At 43.5% G+C, this 15,473-nt stretch overlaps 12 non-coding genes and 2 pseudogenes across 12 annotated transcripts; all 14 read right to left on the reverse strand.

Annotated features, from left to right (window-relative positions):
• Positions 1 to 36: 36 nt before the first annotated feature.
• LOC136743278 (5S ribosomal RNA) lies at positions 37 to 155 on the reverse strand. The gene has a single exon (XR_010815383.1). It is a non-coding gene; the product is annotated as a 5S ribosomal RNA (ribosomal RNA).
• A 1,055-nt stretch (positions 156 to 1,210) lies between these two features.
• On the reverse strand, positions 1,211 to 1,329 carry LOC136743156 (5S ribosomal RNA). Its single transcript, XR_010815267.1, has one exon. It is a non-coding gene; the product is annotated as a 5S ribosomal RNA (ribosomal RNA).
• Positions 1,330 to 2,384: 1,055 nt separating this feature from the next.
• Positions 2,385 to 2,493, reverse strand: LOC136743355 (uncharacterized; annotated as a pseudogene).
• Positions 2,494 to 3,559: 1,066 nt separating this feature from the next.
• LOC136743249 (5S ribosomal RNA) lies at positions 3,560 to 3,678 on the reverse strand. The gene has a single exon (XR_010815355.1). It is a non-coding gene; the product is annotated as a 5S ribosomal RNA (ribosomal RNA).
• Positions 3,679 to 4,733: 1,055 nt separating this feature from the next.
• Positions 4,734 to 4,852, reverse strand: LOC136743250 (5S ribosomal RNA). Its single transcript, XR_010815356.1, has one exon. It is a non-coding gene; the product is annotated as a 5S ribosomal RNA (ribosomal RNA).
• Positions 4,853 to 5,907: 1,055 nt separating this feature from the next.
• On the reverse strand, positions 5,908 to 6,026 carry LOC136743310 (5S ribosomal RNA). Its single transcript, XR_010815413.1, has one exon. It is a non-coding gene; the product is annotated as a 5S ribosomal RNA (ribosomal RNA).
• A 1,055-nt stretch (positions 6,027 to 7,081) lies between these two features.
• Positions 7,082 to 7,200, reverse strand: LOC136743251 (5S ribosomal RNA). Its single transcript, XR_010815357.1, has one exon. It is a non-coding gene; the product is annotated as a 5S ribosomal RNA (ribosomal RNA).
• A 1,055-nt stretch (positions 7,201 to 8,255) lies between these two features.
• Positions 8,256 to 8,364, reverse strand: LOC136743330 (uncharacterized; annotated as a pseudogene).
• A 1,055-nt stretch (positions 8,365 to 9,419) lies between these two features.
• Positions 9,420 to 9,538, reverse strand: LOC136743082 (5S ribosomal RNA). The gene has a single exon (XR_010815198.1). It is a non-coding gene; the product is annotated as a 5S ribosomal RNA (ribosomal RNA).
• A 1,055-nt stretch (positions 9,539 to 10,593) lies between these two features.
• LOC136742992 (5S ribosomal RNA) lies at positions 10,594 to 10,712 on the reverse strand. Its single transcript, XR_010815111.1, has one exon. It is a non-coding gene; the product is annotated as a 5S ribosomal RNA (ribosomal RNA).
• Positions 10,713 to 11,767: 1,055 nt separating this feature from the next.
• Positions 11,768 to 11,886, reverse strand: LOC136743095 (5S ribosomal RNA). Its single transcript, XR_010815210.1, has one exon. It is a non-coding gene; the product is annotated as a 5S ribosomal RNA (ribosomal RNA).
• A 1,055-nt stretch (positions 11,887 to 12,941) lies between these two features.
• On the reverse strand, positions 12,942 to 13,060 carry LOC136743117 (5S ribosomal RNA). Its single transcript, XR_010815230.1, has one exon. It is a non-coding gene; the product is annotated as a 5S ribosomal RNA (ribosomal RNA).
• Positions 13,061 to 14,126: 1,066 nt separating this feature from the next.
• LOC136743233 (5S ribosomal RNA) lies at positions 14,127 to 14,245 on the reverse strand. Its single transcript, XR_010815339.1, has one exon. It is a non-coding gene; the product is annotated as a 5S ribosomal RNA (ribosomal RNA).
• Positions 14,246 to 15,311: 1,066 nt separating this feature from the next.
• LOC136743208 (5S ribosomal RNA) lies at positions 15,312 to 15,430 on the reverse strand. Its single transcript, XR_010815316.1, has one exon. It is a non-coding gene; the product is annotated as a 5S ribosomal RNA (ribosomal RNA).
• Between the last annotated feature and the right edge of the window lie 43 nt (positions 15,431 to 15,473).

A 15,473-nucleotide genomic window follows, 5' to 3' on the forward strand; every position in this document is an offset into this window, starting at 1 on the left:
GTGATTTGTCGCCCTCTGGTGTGTAAAAGATGCAAAAGCTTACAGAACCTGGTATTCCCAGGCGGTCTCCCATCCAAGTACTGACCAGGCCCGAGCTTGCTTAGCTTCCGAGATCAGACGAGATCGGGCGTATTCAGGCTAGTATGGCCGTAAGCCAGGGAGGCTGTCCCTGACGCTCTACTTAAAGGGAAGGCAATATCCGTTTCTGCCGTTCATACTTACAGTTGAACTGTCTCTCTACTCTAAAGCCCGGGACACACCAGCGCGCCGCAGACAGTCCCTGCTTACATGCCACATTGTGGCAACGTTGTGCGTTAGCTGGGGTGCCACACCAGACCGGAACTATATATTACAAAACGAACACATTGTCTTGATAAAACAGCTGTAATTGAGTGCCTGACACGCCAGTCAAGCGCAATCTTGAGAAGGTGTGCATTTCAGTAAGGATTTCAATTGACATGCAGTATGAAACTGAAAGGAGGTTGCATCACTATGATGCATAACATTGCATGTATTGTATTTTCAAGTGTGTGCATTCATCCTGTTGTCATTTTGTTTTGAAAGCAGAAGAATCATTCAACAGGTTGCTGAGACAAATGTAAACCAGTAAAACATATGAAGAGAATCAAACCTTGAATATAAGTTCAGTTGTTTAAACATTTGACAAACTATGGTGAGGGGGTAAGAAAACACACAAATCCAGCAGCTCCTGTATTTCAATACACCAGAACCCAATATTATTGGCGAGTCGGGTAGTCCATCATCACAGTTCGAGGGCAGGCATCATTTCAGTAATTTCATCCCGTTGCATTCACATCCGTGCCTTGAATGAGATTGAATGTGATCTTTGCTCTCAAGTATGTTCCCAAGTTTTACACTTTCGTGCTTTGCATGAATGGGAATGGAACCGTGTGTGTTGAATGAGGCTCCTTGTGAGCACTGAACTTTGTCCGGTGGAGTTCCTTTTTGTGTTGCTGTAATTGTGTCATTTCTCGATGAGAAAGATTAGGCAACATTTAGTCACTTCTAGCCATGATGCTCAATTTATTTACGAATGTACCCTAGTTACTAGGGACCGTTTACGTTGGAGAACAAGATCTATTGTATGCCTGTGTATTTGGGGAAGTCAAATCTGAAATAATGATGAAATTGCGTGTATCCAAAGTTAAAACTCGTGATTTGTCGCCCTCTGGTGTGTAAAAGATGCAAAAGCTTACAGCACCTGGTATTCCCAGGCGGTCTCCCATCCAAGTACTGACCAGGCCGGAGCCTGCTTAGCTTCCGAGATCGGACGAGATCGGGCGTATTCAGGCTAGTATGGCCGTAAGCCAGGGAGGCTGTCCCTGACGCTCTACTTAAAGGGAAGGCAATATCCGTTTCTGCCGCTCATACTTGCAGTTGAACTGTCTCTCTACTCTAAAGTCCGGGACACACCAGCGCGCCGCAGACAGTCCCTGCTAACACGAAACGTTGTGGCAACGTTGTGCGTTAGCTGGGGTGCCACACCAGACCGGAACTATATTTTACAAAACGAACACATTGTCTTGATAATACAGCTGTAATTGAGTGCCTGACACGCCAGTCAAGCGCAATCTTGAGAAGGTGTGCATTTCAGTAAGGATTTCAATTGACATGCAGTATGAAACTGAAAGGAGGTTGCATCACTATGATGCATAACATTGCATGTATTGTATTTTCAAGTGTGTGCATTCATCCTGTTGTCATTTTGTTTTGAAAGCAGAAGAATCATTCAACAGGTTGCTGAGACAAATGTAAACCAGTAAAACATATGAAGAGAAACAAACCTTGAATATAAGTTCAGTTGTTTAAACATTTGACAAACTATGGTGAGGGGGTAAGAAAACACACAAATCCAGCAGCTCCTGTATTTCAATACACCAGAACCCAATATTATTGGCAAGTCGGGTAGTCCATCATCACAGTTCGAGGGCAGGCATCATTTCAGTAATTTCATCCCGTTGCATTCACATCCGTGCCTTGAATGAGATTGAATGTGATCTTTGCTCTCAAGTATGTTCCCAAGTTTTACACTTTCGTGCTTTGCATGAATGGGAATGGAACCGTGTGTGTTGAATGAGGCTCCTTGTGAGCACTGAACTTTGTCCGGTGGAGTTCCTTTTTGTGTTGCTGTAATTGTGTCATTTCTCGATGAGAAAGATTAGGCAACATTTAGTCACTTCTAGCCATGATGCTCAATTTATTTACGAATGTACCCTAGTTACTAGGGACCGTTTACGTTGGAGAACAAGATCTATTGTATGCCTGTGTATTTGGGGAAGTCAAATCTGAAATAATGATGAAATTGCGTGTATCCAAAGTTAAAACTCGTGATTTGTCGCCCTCTGGTGTGTAAAAGATGCAAAAGCTTACAGCACCTGGTAATCCCAGGCGGTCTCCCATCCAAGTACTGACCAGGCCCGAGCCTGCTTAGCTTCCGAGATCGGGCGTATTCAGGCTAGTATGGCCGTAAGCCAGGGAGGCTGTACCTGACGCTCTACTTAAAGGGAAGGCAATATCCGTTTCTGCCGCTGATACTTGCAAATGAACTGTCTCTCTACTCTAAAGTCCGGGACACACCAGCGCGCCGCAGACAGTCCCTGCTAACACGAAACGTTGTGGCAACGTTGTGGCAACGTTGTGCGTTAGCTGGGGTGCCACACCAGACCGGAACTATATTTTACAAAACGAACACATTGTCTTGATAAAACAGCTGTAATTGAGTGCCTGACACGCCAGTCAAGCGCAATCTTGAGAAGGTGTGCATTTCAGTAAGGATTTCAATTGACATGCAGTATGAAACTGAAAGGAGGTTGCATCACTATGATGCATAACATTGCATGTATTATATTTTCAAGTGTGTGCATTCATCCTGTTGTCATTTTGTTTTGAAAGCAGAAGAATCATTCAACAGGTTGCTGAGACAAATGTAAACCAGTAAAACATATGAAGAGAAACAAACCTTGAATATAAGTTCAGTTGTTTAAACATTTGACAAACTATGGTGAGGGGGTAAGAAAACACACAAATCCAGCAGCTCCTGTATTTCAATACACCAGAACCCAATATTATTGGCGAGTCGGGTAGTCCATCATCACAGTTCGAGGGCAGGCATCATTTCAGTAATTTCATCCCGTTGCATTCACATCCGTGCCTTGAATGAGATTGAATGTGATCTTTGCTCTCAAGTATGTTCCCAAGTTTTACACTTTCGTGCTTTGCATGAATGGGAATGGAACCGTGTGTGTTGAATGAGGCTCCTTGTGAACACTGAACATTTCCCGGTGGAGTTCCTTTTTGTGTTGCTGTAATTGTGTCATTTCTCGATGAGAAAGATTAGGCAACATTTAGTCACTTCTAGCCATGATGCTCAATTTATTTACGAATGTACCCTAGTTACTAGGGACCGTTTACGTTGGAGAACAAGATCTATTGTATGCCTGTGAATTTGGGGAAGTCAAATCTGAAATAATGATGAAATTGCGTGTATCCAAAGTTAAAACTCGTGATTTGTCGCCCTCTGGTGTGTAAAAGATGCAAAAGCTTACAGCACCTGGTATTCCCAGGCGGTCTCCCATCCAAGTACTAACCAGGCCCGAACCTGCTTAGCTTCCGAGATCGGACGAGATCGGGCGTATTCAGACTAGTATGACCGTAAGTCAGGGAGGCTGTCCCTGACCCTCTACTTAAAGGGAAGGCAATATCCGTTTCTGCCACTCATACTTGCAGTTGAACTGTCTCTCTACTCTAAAGTCCGGGACACACCAGCACGCTGCAGACAGTCCCTGCTAACACGAAACGTTGTGGCAACGTTGTGCGTTAGCTGGGGTGCCACACCAGACCGGAACTATATTTTACAAAACGAACACATTGTCTTGATAAAACAGCTGTAATTGAGTGCCTGACACGCCAGTCAAGCGCAATCTTGAGAAGGTGTGCATTTCAGTAAGGATTTCAATTGACATGCAGTATGAAACTGAAAGGAGGTTGCATCACTATGATGCATAACATTGCATGTATTATATTTTCAAGTGTGTGCATTCATCCTGTTGTCATTTTGTTTTGAAAGCAGAAGAATCATTCAACAGGTTGCTGAGACAAATGTAAACCAGTAAAACATATGAAGAGAAACAAACCTTGAATATAAGTTCAGTTGTTTAAACATTTGACAAACTATGGTGAGGGGGTAAGAAAACACACAAATCCAGCAGCTCCTGTATTTCAATACACCAGAACCCAATATTATTGGCGAGTCGGGTAGTCCATCATCACAGTTCGAGGGCAGGCATCATTTCAGTAATTTCATCCCGTTGCATTCACATCCGTGCCTTGAATGAGATTGAATGTGATCTTTGCTCTCAAGTATGTTCCCAAGTTTTACACTTTCGTGCTTTGCATGAATGGGAATGGAACCGTGTGTGTTGAATGAGGCTCCTTGTGAACACTGAACATTTCCCGGTGGAGTTCCTTTTTGTGTTGCTGTAATTGTGTCATTTCTCGATGAGAAAGATTAGGCAACATTTAGTCACTTCTAGCCATGATGCTCAATTTATTTACGAATGTACCCTAGTTACTAGGGACCGTTTACGTTGGAGAACAAGATCTATTGTATGCCTGTGAATTTGGGGAAGTCAAATCTGAAATAATGATGAAATTGCGTGTATCCAAAGTTAAAACTCGTGATTTGTCGCCCTCTGGTGTGTAAAAGATGCAAAAGCTTACAGCACCTGGTATTCCCAGGCGGTCTCCCATCCAAGTACTAACCAGGCCCGAACCTGCTTAGCTTCCGAGATCGGACGAGATCGGGCGTATTCAGACTAGTATGACCGTAAGTCAGGGAGGCTGTCCCTGACCCTCTACTTAAAGGGAAGGCAATATCCGTTTCTGCCACTCATACTTGCAGTTGAACTGTCTCTCTACTCTAAAGTCCGGGACACACCAGCACGCTGCAGACAGTCCCTGCTAACACGAAACGTTGTGGCAACGTTGTGCGTTAGCTGGGGTGCCACACCAGACCGGAACTATATTTTACAAAACGAACACATTGTCTTGATAATACAGCTGTAATTGAGTGCCTGACACGGCAGTCAAGCGCAATCTTGAGAAGGTGTGCATTTCAGTAAGGATTTCAATTGACATGCAGTATGAAACTGAAAGGAGGTTGCATCACTATGATGCATAACATTGCATGTATTGTATTTTCAAGTGTGTGCATTCATCCTGTTGTCATTTTGTTTTGAAAGCAGAAGAATCATTCAACAGGTTGCTGAGACAATTGTAAACCAGTAAAACATATGAAGAGAAACAAACCTTGAATATAAGTTCAGTTGTTTAAACATTTGACAAACTATGGTGAGGGGGTAAGAAAACACACAAATCCAGCAGCTCCTGTATTTCAATACACCAGAACCCAATATTATTGGCGAGTCGGGTAGTCCATCATCACAGTTCGAGGGCAGGCATCATTTCAGTAATTTCATCCCGTTGCATTCACATCCGTGCCTTGAATGAGATTGAATGTGATCTTTGCTCTCAAGTATGTTCCCAAGTTTTACACTTTCGTGCTTTGCATGAATGGGAATGGAACCGTGTGTGTTGAATGAGGCTCCTTGTGAGCACTGAACTTTGTCCGGTGGAGTTCCTTTTTGTGTTGGTGTAATTGTGTCATTTCTCGATGAGAAAGATTAGGCAACATTTAGTCACTTCTAGCCATGATGCTCAATTTATTTACGAATGTACCCTAGTTACTAGGGACCGTTTACGTTGGAGAACAAGATCTATTGTATGCCTGTGTATTTGGGGAAGTCAAATCTGAAATAATGATGAAATTGCGTGTATCCAAAGTTAAGACTCGTGATTTGTCGCCCTCTGGTGTATAAAAGATGCAAAAGCTTACAGCACCTGGTATTCCCAGGCGGTCTCCCATCCAAGTACTAACCAGGCCCGAACCTGCTTAGTTTCCGAGATCGGACGAGATCGGGCGTATTCAGACTAGTATGACCATAAGTCAGGGAGGCTGTCCCTGACCCTCTACTTAAAGGGAAGGCAATATCCGTTTCTGCCACTCATACTTGCAGTTGAACTGTCTCTCTACTCTAAAGTCCGGGACACACCAGCACGCTGCAGACAGTCCCTGCTAACACGAAACGTTGTGGCAACGTTGTGCGTTAGCTGGGGTGCCACACCAGACCGGAACTATATTTTACAAAACGAACACATTGTCTTGATAAAACAGCTGTAATTGAGTGCCTGACACGCCAGTCAAGCGCAATCTTGAGAAGGTGTGCATTTCAGTAAGGATTTCAATTGACATGCAGTATGAAACTGAAAGGAGGTTGCATCACTATGATGCATAACATTGCATGTATTATATTTTCAAGTGTGTGCATTCATCCTGTTGTCATTTTGTTTTGAAAGCAGAAGAATCATTCAACAGGTTGCTGAGACAAATGTAAACCAGTAAAACATATGAAGAGAAACAAACCTTGAATATAAGTTCAGTTGTTTAAACATTTGACAAACTATGGTGAGGGGGTAAGAAAACACACAAATCCAGCAGCTCCTGTATTTCAATACACCAGAACCCAATATTATTGGCGAGTCGGGTAGTCCATCATCACAGTTCGAGGGCAGGCATCATTTCAGTAATTTCATCCCGTTGCATTCACATCCGTGCCTTGAATGAGATTGAATGTGATCTTTGCTCTCAAGTATGTTCCCAAGTTTTACACTTTCGTGCTTTGCATGAATGGGAATGGAACCGTGTGTGTTGAATGAGGCTCCTTGTGAACACTGAACATTTCCCGGTGGAGTTCCTTTTTGTGTTGCTGTAATTGTGTCATTTCTCGATGAGAAAGATTAGGCAACATTTAGTCACTTCTAGCCATGATGCTCAATTTATTTACGAATGTACCCTAGTTACTAGGGACCGTTTACGTTGGAGAACAAGATCTATTGTATGCCTGTGAATTTGGGGAAGTCAAATCTGAAATAATGATGAAATTGCGTGTATCCAAAGTTAAAACTCGTGATTTGTCGCCCTCTGGTGTGTAAAAGATGCAAAAGCTTACAGCACCTGGTATTCCCAGGCGGTCTCCCATCCAAGTACTAACCAGGCCCGAACCTGCTTAGCTTCCGAGATCGGACGAGATCGGGCGTATTCAGACTAGTATGACCGTAAGTCAGGGAGGCTGTCCCTGACCCTCTACTTAAAGGGAAGGCAATATCCGTTTCTGCCACTCATACTTGCAGTTGAACTGTCTCTCTACTCTAAAGTCCGGGACACACCAGCACGCTGCAGACAGTCCCTGCTAACACGAAACGTTGTGGCAACGTTGTGCGTTAGCTGGGGTGCCACACCAGACCGGAACTATATTTTACAAAACGAACACATTGTCTTGATAATACAGCTGTAATTGAGTGCCTGACACGGCAGTCAAGCGCAATCTTGAGAAGGTGTGCATTTCAGTAAGGATTTCAATTGACATGCAGTATGAAACTGAAAGGAGGTTGCATCACTATGATGCATAACATTGCATGTATTGTATTTTCAAGTGTGTGCATTCATCCTGTTGTCATTTTGTTTTGAAAGCAGAAGAATCATTCAACAGGTTGCTGAGACAAATGTAAACCAGTAAAACATATGAAGAGAAACAAACCTTGAATATAAGTTCAGTTGTTTAAACATTTGACAAACTATGGTGAGGGGGTAAGAAAACACACAAATCCAGCAGCTCCTGTATTTCAATACACCAGAACCCAATATTATTGGCGAGTCGGGTAGTCCATCATCACAGTTCGAGGGCAGGCATCATTTCAGTAATTTCATCCCGTTGCATTCACATCCGTGCCTTGAATGAGATTGAATGTGATCTTTGCTCTCAAGTATGTTCCCAAGTTTTACACTTTCGTGCTTTGCATGAATGGGAATGGAACCGTGTGTGTTGAATGAGGCTCCTTGTGAGCACTGAACTTTGTCCGGTGGAGTTCCTTTTTGTGTTGGTGTAATTGTGTCATTTCTCGATGAGAAAGATTAGGCAACATTTAGTCACTTCTAGCCATGATGCTCAATTTATTTACGAATGTACCCTAGTTACTAGGGACCGTTTACGTTGGAGAACAAGATCTATTGTATGCCTGTGTATTTGGGGAAGTCAAATCTGAAATAATGATGAAATTGCGTGTATCCAAAGTTAAAACTCGTGATTTGTCGCCCTCTGGTATGTAAAAGATGCAAAAGCTTACAGCACCTGGTATTCCCAGGCGGTCTCCCATCCAAGTACTGACCAGGCCCGAGCCTGCTTAGCTTCCGAGATCGGGCGTATTCAGGCTAGTATGGCCGTAAGCCAGGGAGGCTGTCCCTGACGCTCTACTTAAAGGGAAGGCAATATCCGTTTCTGCCGCTCATACTTGCAAATGAACTGTCTCTCTACTCTAAAGTCCGGGACACACCAGCGCGCCGCAGACAGTCCCTGCTAACACGAAACGTTGTGGCAACGTTGTGCGTTAGCTGGGGTGCCACACCAGACCGGAACTATATTTTACAAAACGAACACATTGTCTTGATAATACAGCTGTAATTGAGTGCCTGACACGCCAGTCAAGCGCAATCTTGAGAAGGTGTGCATTTCAGTAAGGATTTCAATTGACATGCAGTATGAAACTGAAAGGAGGTTGCATCACTATGATGCATAACATTGCATGTATTGTATTTTCAAGTGTGTGCATTCATCCTGTTGTCATTTTGTTTTGAAAGCAGAAGAATCATTCAACAGGTTGCTGAGACAAATGTAAACCAGTAAAACATATGAAGAGAAATAAACCTTGAATATAAGTTCAGTTGTTTAAACATTTGACAAACTATGGTGAGGGGGTAAGAAAACACACAAATCCAGCAGCTCCTGTATTTCAATACACCAGAACCCAATATTATTGGCGAGTCGGGTAGTCCATCATCACAGTTCGAGGGCAGGCATCATTTCAGTAATTTCATCCCGTTGCATTCACATCCGTGCCTTGAATGAGATTGAATGTGATCTTTGCTCTCAAGTATGTTCCCAAGTTTTACACTTTCGTGCTTTGCATGAATGGGAATGGATCCGTGTGTGTTGAATGAGGCTCCTTGTGAGCACTGAACTTTGTCCGGTGGAGTTCCTTTTTGTGTTGCTGTAATTGTGTCATTTCTCGATGAGAAAGATTAGGCAACATTTAGTCACTTCTAGCCATGATGCTCAATTTATTTACGAATGTACCCTAGTTACTAGGGACCGTTTACGTTGGAGAACAAGATCAATTGTATGCCTGTGTATTTGGGGAAGTCAAATCTGAAATAATGATGAAATTGCGTGTATCCAAAGTTAAAACTCGTGATTTGTCGCCCTCTGGTGTGTAAAAGATGCAAAAGCTTACAGCACCTGGTATTCCCAGGTGGTCTCCCATCCAAGTACTGACCAGGCCCGAGCCTGCTTAGCTTCCGAGATCGGACGAGATCGGGCGTATTCAGACTAGTATGGCCGTAAGCCAGGGAGGCTGTCCCTGACCCTCTACTTAAAGGGAAGGCAATATCCGTTTCTGCCACTCATACTTGCTGTTGAACTGTCTCTCTACTCTAAAGTCCGGGACACACCAGCACGCTGCAGACAGTCCCTGCTAACACGAAACGTTGTGGCAACGTTGTGCGTTAGCTGGGGTGCCACACCAGACCGGAACTATATTTTACAAAACGAACACATTGTCTTGATAAAACAGCTGTAATTGAGTGCCTGACACGCCAGTCAAGCGCAATCTTGAGAAGGTGTGCATTTCAGTAAGGATTTCAATTGACATGCAGTATGAAACTGAAAGGAGGTTGCATCACTATGATGCATAACATTGCATGTATTGTATTTTCAAGTGTGTGCATTCATCCTGTTGTCATTTTGTTTTGAAAGCAGAAGAATCATTCAACAGGTTGCTGAGACAAATGTAAACCAGTAAAACATATGAAGAGAAACAAACCTTGAATATAAGTTCAGTTGTTTAAACATTTGACAAACTATGGTGAGGGGGTAAGAAAACACACAAATCCAGCAGCTCCTGTATTTCAATACACCAGAACCCAATATTATTGGCGAGTCGGGTAGTCCATCATCACAGTTCGAGGGCAGGCATCATTTCAGTAATTTCATCCCGTTGCATTCACATCCGTGCCTTGAATGAGATTGAATGTGATCTTTGCTCTCAAGTATGTTCCCAAGTTTTACACTTTCGTGCTTTGCATGAATGGGAATGGAACCGTGTGTGTTGAATGAGGCTCCTTGTGAGCACTGAACTTTGTCCGGTGGAGTTCCTTTTTGTGTTGCTGTAATTGTGTCATTTCTCGATGAGAAAGATTAGGCAACATTTAGTCACTTCTAGCCATGATGCTCAATTTATTTACGAATGTACCCTAGTTACTAGGTACCGTTTACGTTGGAGAACAAGATCTATTGTATGCCTGTGTATTTGGGGAAGTCAAATCTGAAATAATGATGAAATTGCGTGTATCCAAAGTTAAAACTCGTGATTTGTCGCCCTCTGGTGTGTAAAAGATGCAAAAGCTTACAGCACCTGGTATTCCCAGGCGGTCTCCCATCCAAGTACTGACCAGGCCCGAGCCTGCTTAGCTTCCGAGATCGGACGAGATCGGGCGTATTCAGGCTAGTATGGCCGTAAGCCAGGGAGGCTCTCCCTGACGCTCTACTTAAAGGGAAGGCAATATCCGTTTCTGCCGCTCATACTTGCAGTTGAACTGTCTCTCTACTCTAAAGTCCGGGACACACCAGCGCGCCGCAGACAGTCCCTGCTAACACGAAACGTTGTGGCAACGTTGTGCGTTAGCTGGGGTGCCACACCAGACCGGAACTATATATTACAAAACGAACACATTGTCTTGATAAAACAGCTGTAATTGAGTGCCTGACACGCCAGTCAAGCGCAATCTTGAGAAGGTGTGCATTTCAGTAAGGATTTCAATTGACATGCAGTATGAAACTGAAAGGAGGTTGCATCACTATGATGCATAACATTGCATGTATTGTATTTTCAAGTGTGTGCATTCATCCTGTTGTCATTTTGTTTAGAAAGCAGAAGAATCATTCAACAGGTTGCTGAGACAAATGTAAACCAGTAAAACATATGAAGAGAAACAAACCTTGAATATAAGTTCAGTTGTTTAAACATTTGACAAACTATGGTGAGGGGGTAAGAAAACACACAAATCCAGCAGCTCCTGTATTTCAATACACCAGAACCCAATATTATTGGCGAGTCGGGTAGTCCATCTTCACAGTTCGAGGGCAGGCATCATTTCAGTAATTTCATCCCGTTGCATTCACATCCGTGCCTTGAATGAGATTGAATGTGATCTTTGCTCTCAAGTATGTTCCCAAGTTTTACACTTTCGTGCTTTGCATGAATGGGAATGGAACCGTGTGTGTTGAATGAGGCTCCTTGTGAGCACTGAACTTTGTCCGGTGGAGTTCCTTTTTGTGTTGCTGTAATTGTGTCATTTCTCGATGAGAAAGATTAGGCAACATTTAGTCACTTCTAGCCATGATGCTCAATTTATTTACGAATGTACCCTAGTTACTAGGGACCGATTACGTTGGAGAACAAGATCTATTGTATGCCTGTGTATTTGGGGAAGTCAAATCTGAAATAATGATGAAATTGCGTGTATCCAAAGTTAAAACTCGTGATTTGTCGCCCTCTGGTGTGTAAAAGATGCAAAAGCTTACAGCACCTGGTATTCCCAGGCAGTCTCCCATCCAAGTACTGACCAGGCCCGAGCCTGCTTAGCTTCCGAGATCGGACGAGATCGGGCGTTTTCAGGCTAGTATGGCCGTAAGCCAGGGAGGCTGTCCCTGACGCTCTACTTAAAGGGAAGGCAATATCCGTTTCTGCCGCTCATACTTGCAGTTGAACTGTCTCTCTACTCTAAAGTCCGGGACACACCAGCGCGCCGCAGACAGTCCCTGCTAACACGAAACGTTGTGGCAACGTTGTGCGTTAGCTGGGGTGCCACACCAGACCGGAACTATATTTTACAAAACGAACACATTGTCTTGATAATACAGCTGTAATTGAGTGCCTGACACGCCAGTCAAGCGCAATCTTGAGAAGGTGTGCATTTCAGTAAGGATTTCAATTGACATGCAGTATGAAACTGAAAGGAGGTTAAATCACTATGATGCATAACATTGCATGTATTGTATTTTCAAGTGTGTGCATTCATCCTGTTGTCATTTTGTTTTGAAAGCAGAAGAATCATTCAACAGGTTGCTGAGACAAATGTAAACCAGTAAAACATATGAAGAGAAACAAACCTTGAATATAAGTTCAGTTGTTTAAACATTTGACAAACTATGGTGAGGGGGTAAGAAAACACACAAATCCAGCAGCTCCTGTATTTCAATACACCAGAACCCAATATTATTGGCGAGTCGGGTAGTCCATCATCACAGTTCGAGGGCAGGCATCATTTCAGTAATTTCATCCCGTTGCATTCACATCCGTGCCTTGAATGAGATTGAATGTGATCTTTGCTCTCAAGTATGTTCCCAAGTTTTACACTTTCGTGCTTTGCATGAATGGGAATGGAACCGTGTGTGTTGAATGAGGCTCCTTGTGAGCACTGAACTTTGTCCGGTGGAGTTCCTTTTTGTGTTGCTGTAATTGTGTCATTTCTCGATGAGAAAGATTAGGCAACATTTAATCACTTCTAGCCATGATGCTCAATTTATTTACGAATGTACCCTAGTTACTAGGGACCGTTTACGTTGGAGAACAAGATCTATTGTATGCCTGTGTATTTGGGGAAGTAAAATCTGAAATAATGATGAAATTGTGTGTATCCAAAGTTAAAACTCGTGATTTGTCGCCCTCTGGTGTGTAAAAGGTGCAAAAGCTTACAGCACCTGGTATTCCCAGGCGGTCTCCCATCCAAGTACTGACCAGGCCCGAGCCCGCTTGGCTTCCGAGATCGGATGAGATCGGGCGTATTCAGGCTAGTATGGCCGTAAGCCAGGGAGGCTGTCCCTGACGCTCTACTTAAAGGGAAGGCAATATCCGTTTCTGCCGTTCATACTTACAGTTGAACTGTCTCTCTACTCTAAAGCCCGGGACACACCAGCGCGCCGCAGCCAATCCCTGCTAACACGCCACGTTGTGGCAACATTGTGGCAACGTTGTGCGTTAGCTGGGGTGCCACACCAGACCGGAACTATATATTACAAAACGAACACATTGTCTTGATAAAACAGCTGTGATTGAGTGCCTGACACGCCAGTCAAGCGCAATCTTGAGAAGGTGTGCATTTCAGTAAGGATTTCAATTGACATGCAGTATGAAACTGAAAGGAGGTTGCATCACTATGATGCATAACATTGCATGTATTGTATTTTCAAGTGTGTGCATTCATCCTGTTGTCATTTTGTTTTGAAAGCAGAAGAATCATTCAACAGGTTGCTGAGACAAATGTAAACCAGTAAAACATATGAAGAGAAACAAACCTTGAATATAAGTTCAGTTGTTTAAACATTTGACAAACTATGGTGAGGGGGTAAGAAAACACACAAATCCAGCAGCTCCTGTATTTCAATACACCAGAACCCAATATTATTGGCGAGTCGGGTAGTCCATCATCACAGTTCGAGGGCAGGCATCATTTCAGTAATTTCATCCCGTTGCATTCACATCCGTGCCTTGAATGAGATTGAATGTGATCTTTGCTCTCAAGTATGTTCCCAAGTTTTACACTTTCGTGCTTTGCATGAATGGGAATGGAACCGTGTGTGTTGAATGAGGCTCCTTGTGAGCACTGAACTTTGTCCGGTGGAGTTCCTTTTTGTGTTGCTGTAATTGTGTCATTTCTCGATGAGAAAGATTAGGCAACATTTAGTCACTTCTAGCCATGATGCTCAATTTATTTACGAATGTACCCTAGTTACTAGGGACCGTTTACGTTGGAGAACAAGATCTATTGTATGCCTGTGTATTTGGGGAAGTCAAATCTGAAATAATGATGAAATTGCGCGTATCCAAAGTTAAAAATCGTGATTTGTCGCCCTCTGGTATGTAAAAGATGCAAAAGCTTACAGCACCTGGTATTCCCAGGCGCTCTCCCATCCAAGTACTGACCAGGCCCGAGCCTGCTTAGCTTCCGAGATCGGACGAGATCGGGCGTATTCAGGCTAGTATGGCCGTAAGCCAGGGAGGCTGTCCCTGACGCTCTACTTAAAGGGAAGGCAATATCCGTTTCTGCCGCTCATACTTGCAGTTGAACTGTCTCTCTACTCTAAAGCCCGGGACACACCAGCGCGCCGCAGCCAGTCCCTGCTAACACGCCACGTTGTGGCAACATTGTGGCAACGTTGTGCGTTAGCTGGGGTGCCACACCAGACCGGAACTATATATTACAAAACGAACACATTGTCTTGATAAAACAGCTGTAATTGAGTGCCTGACACGCCAGTCAAGCGCAATCTTGAGAAGGTGTGCATTTCAGTAAGGATTTCAATTGACATGCAGTATGAAACTGAAAGGAGGTTGCATCACTATGATGCATAACATTGCATGTATTGTATTTTCAAGTGTGTGCATTCATCCTGTTGTCATTTTGTTTTGAAAGCAGAAGAATCATTCAACAGGTTGCTGAGACAAATGTAAACCAGTAAAACATATGAAGAGAATCAAACCTTGAATATAAGTTCAGTTGTTTAAACATTTGACAAACTATGGTGAGGGGGTAAGAAAACACACAAATCCAGCAGCTCCTGTATTTCAATACACCAGAACCCAATATTATTGGCGAGTCGGGTAGTCCATCATCACAGTTCGAGGGCAGGCATCATTTCAGTAATTTCATCCCGTTGCATTCACATCCGTGCCTTGAATGAGATTGAATGTGATCTTTGCTCTCAAGTATGTTCCCAAGTTTTACACTTTCGTGCTTTGCATGAATGGGAATGGAACCGTGTGTGTTGAATGAGGCTCCTTGTGAGCACTGAACTTTGTCCGGTGGAGTTCCTTTTTGTGTTGCTGTAATTGTGTCATTTCTCGATGAGAAAGATTAGGCAACATTTAGTCACTTCTAGCCATGATGCTCAATTTATTTACGAATGTACCCTAGTTACTAGGGACCGTTTACGTTGGAGAACAAGATCTATTGTATGCCTGTGTATTTGGGGAAGTCAAATCTGAAATAATGATGAAATTGCGTGTATCCAAAGTTAAGACTCGTGATTTGTCGCCCTCTGGTGTGTTAAAGATGCAAAAGCTTACAGCACCTGGTATTCCCAGGCGGTCTCCCATCCAAGTACTGACCAGGCCCGAGCCTGCTTAGCTTCCGAGATTGGACGAGATCGGGCGTATTCAGGCTAGTATGGCCGTAAGCCAGGGAGGCTGTCCCTGACGCTCTACTTAAAGGGAAGGCAATA

This window comes from Amia ocellicauda, unplaced genomic scaffold, assembly GCF_036373705.1.
Source record: "Amia ocellicauda isolate fAmiCal2 unplaced genomic scaffold, fAmiCal2.hap1 HAP1_SCAFFOLD_77, whole genome shotgun sequence".
In the NCBI taxonomy this organism is placed as follows: Eukaryota; Metazoa; Chordata; class Actinopteri; order Amiiformes; family Amiidae; genus Amia; species Amia ocellicauda.